Genomic DNA, 9,702 nt, shown 5'->3' on the forward strand with positions numbered 1-9,702 from the left:
GTGATGATACCAATGAGACACTAATACTCATGAAGTAAGGGTGAGTTCTGGCAGAGTCTGCCACACAGAAACTCCCCTCTTTTGATTCCTCTCTGATAAAAGGAACATGGCAAACTTTGAAGAAGCAGTCAGCCTTCTCAGAAGCAGCAACACGCACAGCCCATAGAGGAAGAAAAGTCTGAGCAGCAGCCTCCACCATTTTGTAGAGGTTCCTCATTTCTGGAGCCAGGTTACTGAATCTTAAGTATTTTTTATAAAGTATAAGTGTTCACATCAAGTAGCTCATTTTGTCCAGCCAGGACAAAGAGAAATGACTCTCAATTCCCTGACTCTCAAACCTCTGAATTGAGCCCTGGGAACAGTACAGAAATCATATAAAGAACTTAACCCAACCAGCTCTATTTTAGAATATTTTGAATGGACTTGAAGCAGGCCACATTGTCAGAATGCAATGAAATCTCCTATGATTGTAAGGTGATATTTTAAAAGAAATGTGATCCCAGGAAATGATTTTAAATGATCACCCTTTGCATCAGAAAGTTTTCTGTCTACCTGACAGTTATTTATCCACTTCCTCCATAGACGAGCTCATTCAACACTTACATTGTTTTGAGTGCCATGGCCGTGTTCTGCTGGTTGTGAGCTAAGCACTGCCAATGCAGAAAAAACAATCAGATTCCTGTACAGTTTCGTGCTGACAGTTTTTGAACCTGCAAATCAATGGTCTTATGTAAAAATACATGCAAGCTCAACTCTTCTCCTTTGGAAGCTGTCCAGGTGCCTAATGTCATTAAACTGTAAGAGGAAAATAGCTGATAGTTCCAGGATGAAACAAGCCAAGCAGGAATGTACACCGCTTGAATAAAAGAATGTAATTTCCAGTGTCACGCAGCCCAACACGAAGCTTGTGCTCAGAGACTAGTCACAAGGATAGGCAAAATATGTAATTTCATTTTAGAGACACATTATTTCCCAGTATTGCTTAGAGACCAATAAATAAATCAGGAACCCATAGTTTCATTTCCCCCTTGTGCTCTAATATCTACCTGTATTCATCTATTGTCTAGTCTAATACTTATATTGTAAACTACTTACATCAGGGACTGTTATTTTGTTCTGGTTTTGTGCTTAATTGGTACAAAAAGGTCCTGGAATATAACTGTACTGAACACTGTACATGTGCAGGGCAGGAGACAAAGCTTACACTTTAAGAAGACAAAGTAAAGAGCTAAGTTGCCATTATTCCCATTTTACAGATGAAGAACTGAGGAAGACTGAAATTAAGTTCCTACAAGCTGAGAGGTTTGTGGAAAACTGGCCCTTAAACCCTAGTCCTCTTGATGGAAATCGGGTCCCTAAACATCGTTGCAAGGGATTGAACTAGTTAGGTCTCCTCCTCACACAGTTTGCTTTGTCTTTGATGATCTGGGCCTGAGCAACTTGCCCAGGATTACAGAGGGAGTCTGTGGCACAGTAGGGAACTGCACCTGGTTGTTGAGTCCCTTGTCAGTGTCTCAATCTTGAGATCCTTCTTCTCAGATAAATTTCTGAATGCTATGCTACTAGTGTCACGCCATTTCCTCTGCCTTTTCCTACGCTGAATTTAAGAAGAATTGTATGTGTAGCCACAGGACAGACTGATGCTTTGAAGGATCTTTATGTTTAAATGTGCTTATTGTCGGGCATGCTAGTGAAACAAAGTCAAAATAAAACAAGCAAAGAAATAAAAAAAGGATTATCATTTATGCATCAATATTATTATCCCCATAACTTTCCTAGCTTGTTACCCATCTACTAGAAACCCTTCTGGAAGAGTATGAACCTGAGTTAGAATCATTCATGGTGCTGATATCTGCAAAGGGTGCCTGAATGTGTAGTGGCTCTGGGTAGGGTGTCTTCTGGAGATTTACACCTTAGCACCATCTACACTCGCTGTGTTAGGTTAGGGACAGATATTCAAAAAGCCTGAGCCTGAATTGATGCAATCTTTGCAGGTTAGTATAACCTGGCTAAGCTAAACTGTTTTGTAACCACATAGGCATCCCAGAAATTCAGGCAGATTCCTGCAGCGGCTCAGGCTAGAAGCCAAGGGCGCTAGAGCAGCCCTCCCTTCCCATCCATAGTGCTGAGCTGAGGAGGGACATGGCCAGGCCCCGGCAGGACTCTCTGATTAGGGTGTGGTGCCCCCCTTTCTGAGCAGCCCAGCAGGGAGTTGATAACACTGTTTATCACCGCTAACTCAGTGTTTATCACCCAATCAGGAAACAAAGACTCTCTCCATTAGTTCAAGCTTTTCTTAAACAACTTTTCCAAGAAAGGAACAGAGGGACTTTACCTGTTGATTGACTCCAAAAAGCCCTAAGCTGATACAGTCCTGTCTGCCTTTGTCCTGACTCCCACAGCATGGACCGTAGTCCGCATGTGCTCAACTTGTCTCTAACCAGTTTTAGCCATTTTCAAACTTGTTTGTGTGCACTCAACATGTGTTCTGTTACAGGTTTAAACCAGTTTCTGATCACTTAAACCAGTTTATGTGTAATGTCTGTCCCTAGCCCTGGTAAACAGACTGGACCTAGTTGGCTCGGAGGCTTGTGTTAATCAGAGGTATCCCTGTGTGAGTCATATCAAAATCTTATCGCATCAAGATCTTACCTATTGTGTGTAATAGGCTCTTTCTTTTAAGAGCTTACAGACCAGATTATGATTTCTCTGAGATCACAACCCCGCCATGAAACTGGATAATGTGCGTATGAATTTCACATTGTCTCCGCTTAGCATTCTTGGGGCTAGGCCCTGCACTTGTACGCCTTTTGCATGCATACACACTTACAGAATTGCTTTGAGATGACTTGGATAACAAAATTCATGGTTTAATGCACAGAAAGGACTTGCCTTTAAGAAGAGAGAAACAAACAAGTGAAAAAAAAGCTACGAGGAAGGATGAGTCCCTGCTGTCGGAATCATCTCCATTTGTTAGTTATGTATGGAACAGATCTAACTTGCATATGTTCGTTTGAGAGTATCACCAAAGAGCTGGGAATAGCTGCAGTCTCCACCTCTTTTGGATAGCACGCCCTATGTCATTACTGGCAGTTTCAGCAGCTTAGCAGTTCTGAGAGCACAAAAACAGGAAATTCTGCACCAGCCCTGATGAAAGCTGAAGATGCGTATAAATTCCTTAGTGTAAAGATTGCACGATTTGTTTAGAACAAATTACCAGAAGTCTTGGAGCATAAATCCCTTATGAGCACTCCTTGGTTTTACTTAATCATTCCCTATTAAATTTGTCACCCAAGTAAGCCATTAAAAAATAACCTATTTAAAAGGAAACCTTAAGGCTTGAATCACAAAACCTTTGTAAACCTTTGAATCACAAAAGTACAAACTCTTTATCTTACTCCCCTGTGTAAAGGTGATGCAGCATTTGCGGCATCTTCTTTCAGCGTAACAACTTACCAAGGGAATCAGAGAATAGAAATAAAGTCTTTTATGATTATTTCAGTCTTATGACTGAATGTGTGTTTTTTGTAGAGAAGGTAATCTTCTGGATATAAACAGACCCAAACTAGGACAATGTTCAGACTTATATCGAAACATTGCAGATCCACCCTTAATCTCTACAGCCCTTAGAGATTAAGACGTTGTAACCTTAATAAATCCTTCATTAGAGCTTCTTTGAAAGAAGGAAGGAAACTGGGTGATGAATTTGCAAATTTTCACCAAATGTTGCCTTTCTTTCTCTTCATAATTTTTCCCAACATTTTCCAATCTACCTGATATCTGCACCTGATGTAAACTGAAATTGCTTCACTGACTGATATGGATGGAAGTATGCAAGTTAATACCAGCTGATTTAGCTATTTCAGCTCTCATTCCTCATCTGCATTTACTAAATTCAGGATTAAGATCAGACATATATCCTAAACCACTAGCTGCAGGTAAACTTTCAAAGGAAGGGAAACATCCTAAATCTAGCGGGTGCATGTACACGAGCCAGGAGGCTGCTCTGATGCACTGTAATTAAAGCGTGTCATAGCAGATTCAATTAATTGAGTCTGCTGGAGCGTGGTAATTACTCTGAGCATGCTCAGAGCTGCTTTAACTAAAGTACTCCCCCAACTCCTGGAGCACATGTAAAAACACCCAGTATTTCTAGTCTAAGCAATTTACAGTTACAAAGTGACAGAAGGAAATAGGTTTACAGACCAAGCTCAACAATTTGCAGGCATAAGAAAGGCATACACATACAAGTATAATGGTATAACAAATCAAATATGTGCAAAATTCTTCACAGATGCTTTAGGGGACAACATAAGGGCAAGGGATAGGCTGCAACCAAACATAGCTAATTGAAGGCTTGTGTTCAATGCTGCAAAAATCCCTCTTTCTTTGACATTGAATACTATCTGGCTTTCCTAAGTGGTGCCTCGAATCATCAGACTACATCTCCTGCTGTGAAATATTAGCACAATGGCAATTTCCACGAAGACAGTTCACAGTTGTGAAGCGTGAGACAGCAATAAGCATTCCTCACTCTGATTTGAAAGTGAACAGTTACGTCAAAGTTGTCAAACCTGAGTGCTTAAAGTTCAACCTTGCTTATATTAGAAAGTGAATCATTTTCACGGCATTAGCACGGTAAAAGCAATAAAACTCACCAATATGAACACAACTGTATTGCTAGAAAGGTACAGACATTTCCATTTGGTAGCCAAAATAACTAAAAAGCCAGGCTTTCTTTTTCTGGCATCGCTGTGTCCATCAGGACCACAGCTATGGTCCCTGACTGGCATAGATACATTGGAAAAAGCCCTTAGCGAAGATCTCAGTTCCAGTGAAACTACATTTTGACAGTTTTGTTCAAGGAAGCTGGCAATATCACACTTCTATCAACATAGCTTATTCCAGCGTGCTTGTTCAGTGTGGTGCACAGCAGAAACACACAATTATACACATTAAAGCACATCTCACTATAACTGCTGCAATTAAAAACAGATGACTGATAAAGGTAGGTACGCTAGTAAAACTTTCAAGTGTGGACCAAAGACTCTCCTAAACCTATTATAATGGGGTATACAATATCCCATGTGAGCTAAGGAAGGGCTAATAAGTTAAGAAGGGCTCAATCAGCCCCAAAAGGGAAGGGTTTATCACACTAGGATCCACACGGAGACTACTAGATGCCACAGCCTTTCTGAAGGCAGGTAGGCCTGGTGGGGGCTATTATTTTCCCTTTTCCACTGAGGGTATTTTGTTTGCTATTATACTTGGGACTGGCTTAGGATTTGAATAGAAATATTCAAGCTAATGGCTTGCTGAAGGGGACCTTTGGATCACTCCTGATGGGAGGCCAAGCAGCAATTAGTTGTATGCCTTGAAATCACATGTCTACGTGAGCATTAAAGTGAAAATGGTCTAATTCTTGGCACTGCTGAGTACCTGCAGTTTCCCTTAAGTTGAAAGTAATGGTAGGCTCTCCTCATCTCTAAGAACAAAGCCACTTTATTAAGGTGTCGAAAGTATGAATTTAGGAGTCTCTCATTAGGTTCCCAAACTTGAACAGCTGTTGTCCTCAATCAATATTTAACAAAAAGGAGCAATGCTTAAATGTGAACTGACTTCACTGCAGAAATAAACAGAAGTATTCATCATAGAAACAACATACCTAGTTTTTACACTGACCCTCCGTGTAAAATCCTGAGATACTTTTTGTTGCTTAGAAGAAGTGTTCAGATGTATTGCTCTATGACGGAGTTGTCAACCGGGGATACGTGTACCCCCAGGGGTAATTAAGAAGGCCCTAGGGGGTATGCGCAGGCGGGCAGGGACAGAGCACTACCACACAGTATCCTGCGAGACCGCGCAAGTGCCACCCACCTGGCTGGACATGGGGGGGCGGGGGAAGCTTGCACATGGCAGTTGCCACTGCTTTGCATTGCCACCCCCCACATTGCCCACCCCTTCTCTTCCCCCCACTCAGCTTCTGGCTGCTCACGCCACCACCCCCCTGCTCGGCATCCAGCCACTCACTACCACCCTCCCCCCATCACCTGCCCCCTCGGCTCAGTGGCCAGGGGTACACTGCTCCATGTCCAGCTGCTGGGGAGTACAATGATGCAAAAAAGTTGAAAACCCCTGCTCTATGACATCATACTGACTGAAGGGTTACACTGAATTTCTTGATGTCACAGAAATAATGAATTTTGGATATATTCGTCAGAAAGTGGACAAGACTATGAAGATAAATACAACTGGGGAGTTGCCTGGGGGAAGAAGGTGATTATAGAAAGTTCAATCCACTATGTTAATGTTTAGAATGGCACTTTTCAGCACAGATTTTTGAGCCTATCTCAGTTGTTTTTTCTAGTAACATATTTCTTTTTCCACAAGAGCTCATGGAAAAGTGCAGTTGCTTTGTTTTCTTTCTTGAGCTCTAACAGTAGTGACAAATGAGACCCGAACTATTGATTTGAAGTTCCCAGCCTGCCATTCAGATAGCACAGACAGAGTTAAGGAACGTCCCCCCGCGAGATTTAGAAATCTGCATTCTTTCATTGTCACATGTCACTATGTCAATAAGTGTGGCTGACCCAATGTAATGTAACGCAATATGGACGCTGAAACAACTGTCATTTTGAAGCAAAGCACATGCTTTTAGAGAAAGTTGGTTGTTTTAATATAATCCAAATGGAGCGTTCATCTTATGCCCTATAGTGTCTAAATTGTCATAATTTCCTGTAGCTACCAGCGAAAGAACTTGGTACCTTACATTCCATTTCAGATGAATCTCGGCTTTTCCCTCAGCTTTCCCTTCTGTTCTTAAGAGAAAAATCATAACCCCTGGAGGCAGAGTGAAAGTTGGCATTTACCATTCCTAGCCATTACATGGGGTATGAGCTTTCATCTGCTTGGAAACAAACATTGCACTAAAATTAGTGCTGGTCACTGGCAGAATTGCTTTTAAATGACTATCTTCTAGGATTGAAATGGTATGTAGGGCTTTGCATAAAGTATTTCTTAAACCTTTCGGTTCACAGATGCATCCTTGTTCTGATGCACACACATTTACTAAAACTTCCTAAGCTAACTAGTGATGTTTGGGTGCTTTTGTTTAGGGGTGCCTTGCTTTCAAAGGGACCCAGTTTACAGAAAGTACAGCATAGCAACCCTTTTCAAAATGCACATTAAAAGTACCCTAAGAACTGAGGCTATTCTAACTATCTCACCTGTTTGGAGCTATTTCAGCGGTAACTTGACTTGCTGACATCCTCCCATTTAGTATACTTTGAAAACTGTGATAGGGCCCACACTGAACCGTGGAAACCGTGGTAGTTTAGTGGAGTTCTCATCTGTAGATTGCAACTAAAATAGCCTTGTGTTATCCAAACTGGCATGCTAATCCAAATACTCCCTGCCATGCCCCCCCGCCCACTTCAAGTCTGCTCTTTCCTCCTGTTAGTGCATTGATCGTGCTCATTTATTTGTGGTCTTCAATCATTGTAAGTGCTAATGCTAATATTAACCCATGGGATTGGTGAAAGAGTCTAAGAAAATAACGCACCCAAATCTATTGAACATTGGTGGGAATTTGGCACAAATATTGTGTGCACTTTTGAAAATCCCTCCCTGCAGCCTCCGGTGAGTCCTTGCAACTAATGATGCCAATAATTACAGGGGCAATGGACCACCTTGGATATTTAAAATGAAATATTCATTCAGAGTTTTTGTAGTCTGAATGTGCACCTTGCTGCTCTAGCCAGTGAGAAATTCTTCCACCTAGCTGGAATGAGAGGTCAGGTTTTACATGCTATTGCAATACGTACTTTGAAGACCAATTCCCCCAGGTAGATATTCCATTCAGTGCAAACAGCTGAAGTACATGGTAACAGCAGTTCAGTTTCTTTATACTGAAGAAAAAGGTTGAGGGAATGGACTGTTGTGTCAGGGTTGTATATGAGAAAAAGGGAATTTGTAAAATATCAATACAATTGGACTACAATTGTGCCCATTCTCTACAGCTCTTTTTGTACTATGAAACTGCCTGCAAAGGGAAAATGCAGTAGCTTTAAAGCTATTGCTATGATTTCCTAATTCTGGGGTTGAAAAAGTGCTGAAAGAACTGAAAATGGGTCCATGCATCTGCAGTTTCCTATGCCTGTCCTACTGGTTGTATTAAGGTGCAGCCATAGCCCAGATAAACATTTATTGCTTCCAATGACCCCCTTACTCAAATGCTTGGGGGGCAGGGGGGAGAGGGAGAGGAGAGGGAGATCCTTTAAGGACACTGCTGGCTGTCTTCTCTGCACCGCAAAATCTTTTCCCAATCTGAACTGAGGCTTCTAAGGACCTTTTATATCACAGTGGTTCTTTTATCAGGCATAAAGGGGCCAGAACAGGGGTGAGAATCTTGCCTGTCATCTGCAACCTGTTTCTAGAAGCCATCAACTCCTTTGAATTCAGTGACATTTTATGACATTCTGTATCATGCAAAATCAAGCCTTTGGTTCTTCTCAGAATGACATGCAAGATACACATGAAAAGGCTTCTTTGTACCTTTATGCTCATGGAATCCGATTCCATCATGTCGTAATCCAGACCTGTTTCTAGTAAGCAGTTTTGATCAGAACTGACTCCCAGGAACAATGTTTCTGGCTCACCTGACTGATGGTGGGTGTTTCCAGTGGGTGTTTGGTGCACAGGCTTTCAGTTGCATATAAGCTTAGTCAAAATGGATTTTTCATTTTGCTACTTTCCCTGTTGCATTTGATGGAAATTCAACTTTCAGTATTAAAACTAGTATCAAGATGCGGATGATTTAATATCCGGCTTGTCAGACGTTTATGCGCAAGTCAAATGATAAACATTAAGTCTACGCTTGCTGCGTTCCGTGTAAGTGATGATGCCAGCACTAAGTGAGCTACTGTTGATCAGGCAAGACAGGTAGAGAGGAGAGACGGACTGCAAATGAGTCAGTGAAGACCCACGGGTACTACTTTCTCCCAGCAATAAATTATTAAGGATTGAGCAGATAAAAGCAACATTGGTATTGATATTAAATAATCCTACTGCTCTGATACACATGGATCTATATCTAAATTATAACTTCTTTTACCAATAGACTGGGGTAACGGGTTCCAGATAACAGAAATCTTATTTAAAAAGAGCTAGTCAGCTTTAAGGCTAGGAACAGACATTCAAAAAGCTCAAGCCTGTATCAATTCAATCATTGCAGGTTAGTCTAATGTGCATAGATTGAATCAAGAAGCAAGTGAACAGACATTCATTTTTGATTCTGGAAATCAATGAGTGACTCAAGCTAGAAGCCAGGGGGTGCTAGAGTGAGCCCTTGGCTGGAGGGAAACTAAGCTCAGTGAAGGGGAGTGGCCAGGCCCAGGCAAGTCTGAGTATGATTAGGGTGGGGTTTAAACCCCCACCCTGGCCTGCAAAGACTCCAGCCAGAGTGTGCCTGGAGATGGAGGGGGGAAGCAGCCCTTTCTTGGCTTTTGAGTGTAGGGAGGGAGCATGGCCAGACCCTGGCCCAGGCTGGCACTGAAGGGTCAAGTATTGGGAGCAGGGGCATGGCCAGACCTGGGCTGGGCCTAAGGTGAAAGTGGGGGAAGAAGGATGGAATTGCAGAGAAGTGGGGCTGGCAGGCACCTCCAGAGGTCCTCGAGTTTCTAGTCCAGCCCCTGCCTGAGCCCT

This window comes from Gavialis gangeticus, unplaced genomic scaffold (genome assembly GCF_001723915.1).
Source record: "Gavialis gangeticus isolate Ggan-Ray unplaced genomic scaffold, GavGan_comp1, whole genome shotgun sequence".
NCBI classification, from domain to species: Eukaryota; Metazoa; Chordata; order Crocodylia; family Gavialidae; genus Gavialis; species Gavialis gangeticus.